Source organism: Tenrec ecaudatus, chromosome 6 (genome assembly GCF_050624435.1).
Source record: "Tenrec ecaudatus isolate mTenEca1 chromosome 6, mTenEca1.hap1, whole genome shotgun sequence".
In the NCBI taxonomy this organism is placed as follows: Eukaryota; Metazoa; Chordata; class Mammalia; order Afrosoricida; family Tenrecidae; genus Tenrec; species Tenrec ecaudatus.
Genome location: NC_134535.1, coordinates 165,194,382 through 165,199,122, shown reverse-complemented (window position 1 = coordinate 165,199,122; position 4,741 = coordinate 165,194,382).

The following is a 4,741-nucleotide window of genomic DNA, read 5'->3' as shown; positions in this document are numbered from 1 at the left end:
TGTCTGCCTGGAGGATTCTCCTAATCCACACACCCGTGGAATCTGGTGAGCTCACAGACTGCAACTCAGGTCCCAAGAACCAGAGGTGAGGCAGAGGCAAGGCAGAGGCATGACCAGAGTCAAGGAGTGAGAATGTCCAAAAGTCAAAACAGGTCCCCTGCTTCTGCACATGCTCAGCTGGAAAGGGAGGATCCCACACACAAGATGTCTCTGATGGAGGTGTGCTTTCTGCCTTCTGCAGACGATGCCCCAAGGAAACAAAGGGTGGTGACTTGAGGACTGGACATATGTTCCACCCTTCCTTTGTCACCAAACATCTCCTTCCAATATGGAATGACAATCACAGCCATAGAGACCAGTTTGCAGTGCATCCCAAAAGGAAGAGCTATGGCAAGAAGGGCCGTTGAAAGGAATTAATTACATCTCAGCATATTTCTGGTTTTCCCTGACAATTGATCCCAAATTACTTTTTACTCTTCTCATGAAATCGAAAGGACAGGCTGACAAATTTTAAACTTGAAAAGTAAAGCAATCTTGACATTTGAAAATATCTTTTGGCTATTCTTTAGTTAAGTGTGAGTTTTGTGATAATTGGTCCAAACTACATTGCTGGTTTATTGTTCCCACGGGCCATTTCCATTTCATTTTCATCTAAATAATTCCCAGTAGCTGTCTGGGATTCGTGCTGCAGATTTTGACTTGGGCTACTTGGCGCTGTCATGCTGGGCTGTTCTTTCTCCTCTTGTAACTTCTGTAGTCGCTAGGAGTTCCTCTCTCCTGGTGGAGAGACAAGCTTTTCTCATGAAGTTTCACAGTTTCCACTTGCTAAGCGATCATTGTATCAGCATCAGTAATACACTTCATAGAAATATCTATGTTTAAGTCCAAATAGGTCTATTTCAATTCAAGCCTGTGAAAGTGAACGTGTGTCAAGGAGATCACAGAGTTGATGGAGACTTCAGGGAGACACACAGGCAAAAGGTGGAGACTAGGAACACTGTGGAGGTCTGGTAGCAGCAATTACACAGCAGACAAGAGAGGAACCTTCTGCTACGGTCACCACTGCTGGGGTACATAAGCTTTAACAGTCTTTTCTTAGCACTGCTCAGGATCTAAATTCCAAGGACAGACCTCAGGTTGGTACTTGAAGGGTGATATTTCCACCCACTGAAGGGTAAGATATCTCAATTCAAATTCATGTTTAATTATAACAAAGTAACTCCACAAAAGGAAATCAGATTGTTATTATTAGAGAAGGTAAATTTGCATTTGCAAACCACAGCTCTTTCTCTACTTTTAAGATCTTCCTCCAACTTGGGCTCATGGCACACAGAACACATTTCAAAATTTACATATTATTGAATATAAAGTTGAATAAATTTGCACTTTAGTTTTGCCTTTACTCTTTGGGAAGTATTCAAAGTAAATTTTGGTGAAGGCAGCTAATATAAGCATAATTGTATAGGCTTATAAATGTTATCAATGTTCTTAGTTTCAAATATGGCTGAGAATTTATTAACACAATATGGCAAATCATTTCTATGAGTTTTAAATTCCTAGAAATAATATGATCCTATGTGTCTTGGGTTTGATATGTTTCATACTAATTCAAAACAGCTTTATAGACAGAACAAAATTAAATTTAGGTATATGCCCTATACTACAAAAGTATTTTTAAAAGATAATTACATATATTACATTCAAATTGCTTACTTTCATAGTTCAGAAGTGAATAGTATGTTGTTTGATAAACGTTATGCTGAAAGATAATATGGAAATTAAGTAGCTTCAAAGTTGTAAAGAAATATTGAAAGAAAAAAAATCAAAGCAAAGGGAAAGATAAAAAGAGTGGAAATAGAGAGCAAACTAAAACGAGAACATGGGAAGCCTAAATGTCCACCTCTGTAGCCAAGTTAAAAGGATCCCTCATTGCATAGTAGTTAGCACTAGTCTGCTAACCACATAGTCAGCAGTTCGAAACCACCAGCCACTCCAAGAGAGCAAAATGGTGCCATCTACTCCCCCAAAGAATTACAGTATCAGGAACCCAGGGGGACAGGTCTACCTTGTATGGACTTGATGGCCGTGAACAAGGTTTGGTTTTGGATCCAAATTAGCAGAAATCCTGGTGATATAGTGGGCTACACCTTGGGCTGCTAACCAAAACGTCAGCAGTTCGAATCCACCAGATGCTCCTCAGGACAATGATGAGGCTTTCTGCTTCCACAGAAACCTTAGCAATCAGCTCCACCCTGTGGGGTTGACACTGTGAATCCGAATTGACTTGGTAGCTATGGGAAGTCCATTAACAGACTGACAACTTCAACAAATTCTTCTGTTCCTAAATTTTGGTGACAAACCTTTACCCTCTTATTGACACTGCATCTTCTTTGAACCCATTTGTACCCTGCCTCTGTGTGAATCTTGTCCTTCTCTGTGTTCAGTGTTTCTTAACATCATTCTGGCACAGGCTGAAATCTCCTTTGTCTGGAGTCCATTGCCTACTGGCAACATGACAATTTTCTCCCCCATACTTCATCTCTCCAAGGACACCACACATGGATAATCTGATTATGAATGATCTCCCACTTGATGTCATTGATCAATGATATTTTATTAGTAAAATATTTATTAAGTTCATAATCAAGTTATTAAGTTCATAATCAAGTATTAAGTGTCTCCAATACGCATTCTATTTTCTAATACACTTGGGAGTTTACCAGCCAGTAAACTTGATTTAGCCTCTGGTAAAATTCCCTTCAATAAACTAAGACCTGGGTCTTGCCACCCTTGGGCATGAGCTCCTGTTTAGTCTCAGAAATTCATCAATTCTTGGAGGACCTACAGGAACATGAGCTTATTAACTTAAAGGGAAAAATTTTTTTTCCAGGTATCCTTTGAGGCAGAGACAGAAGCAAGTACACATGAAATTGAAAATGATACAAACTTTCAAAATGAACCCTTCCTTAAAGGGTTGACTGAAGGACTATTACAGATGCTGTAGGATGGACATGACTTTATATACATCTAGAAAATTCATCCTGACATTAAAAAAAATCAAATAAGACAGATAAATCATTAAAAGTTAAACTAAAATCAAAATAGAATTAGAACCAGAAAATTGGAGGAACCTTTAATTCTGGTAGTGTGACTGCAGACAGACCAGTCAGAGAAATCTTCGTCTCCATTACTTTACTGAAAGACCTTCTCACTAATTTCCTTCACAGCAGTTTCTGTAGCTGTAAACTGGATACTTAAAGCTTTATGTCAAGTTGTGGTAAAACACAACAACACCATATGTAATGGTGACTTGAGAAATTAAGGTGGAAGCACAGGGACCAAAACTGGGTTGAAAGGATGTTGAAAGAAAACGATAGTTGAAAACAATCAGTAGAAAGAGAAAACCATTGTAATGTAGTAAATCTTACACTATTTGCGATGGGGCTTGATTCCCTATATTATTTGGAAGGGTGGGTTGAGCCATTTATTTAAATGCATTTCTAGGGTGGCCTTAAAATATATGAGGACTCCGCCCAACTACCATGATCCGAATTCTACCTTGCAGGGCTGGATAGGGCAGAGATTGTACACTGGTACATATGGGGGCTGGAGGCACAAGGAATCCAGGGTGGATGATACCTTCAGGACCAGGGGTGTGAGGGGCAATGCTGGGAGAGTGGAGGGTGAGTGGGTTGGAAAGGGGGAACTGATTACAAGGATCCATATGTGACTTCCTCCCTGGGAGAGGGATGGCAGAGAAGGTGGGGAAGGGAGACTCCGGTTAGGGCAAGATGTGACAAAATAACGATGTATAAATTACCAAGGGCACATGAGGGAGGGGGGAGCGGGGAGAGAGGGGGAAAAAAAAGAGGACCTGATGCAAAGGGCTTAAGCGAAGAGCAAATGCTTTGAGAATGATTGGGGCAGGGAATGTATGGATGTGCTTTATACAATTGATGTATGTATATGTATGGATTGTGATAAGAGTTGTATGAGTCCCTAATAAAATGTAAAAAAAGAAAAAAATATATGAGGAATTGATAGCATATGGATTAAATGTGTATATAATACAGGCACAAATAAATTTTCATGGTTACAATAACATATTTTACATTGCATTTATAGATGTTTGCCTATATAGAAGGCATTACCTGTGTTTTATAGTAAATTAAAGTGAAGAATTATTATTTACCAGTTTTATTGAACCACCACTTGCCTGTTAGTTTGTCATATGGTGGTGGATTATGTGTTACTGTGAACCTGGAAGTATGTCACTGGCATTTCAAATACCGGCAGGGCTACCTTAAAGTAAACCAAATTCAGCAGAGCTTCCAGACTAAACACAGATTATGAAGAAGGCATAGGCTGTCCACTTGGGTGGGATTATTCATGACTAGCAGTGGAACTTTGTCAGATAAAGTGGCAGAAGACGGACCTTCCGGTTAAAATATGACCGAGGAGGAGCTGCCTTCTCAAATCAGGGATGATCTTAATGACGGGGATAGAGTCAAGATTTCATGACCTTTACTTGCTGGTAAGGCCCAACTCCAAATGAGGGTGAGGGGAGCTGCAAACATCTATTAATAATCTTAACTGAACTGTATGATATATTAGCCTAGGAAATTTGAAAGCTATAAAATTGAAATGAAATGCATAAAGATTGAAATCCTAGAAAGTAGTGAATTGAAAGAGACTGTTATTGACATTTTCAATCAGACAATCCTAGGGTTAGGTATGCGAG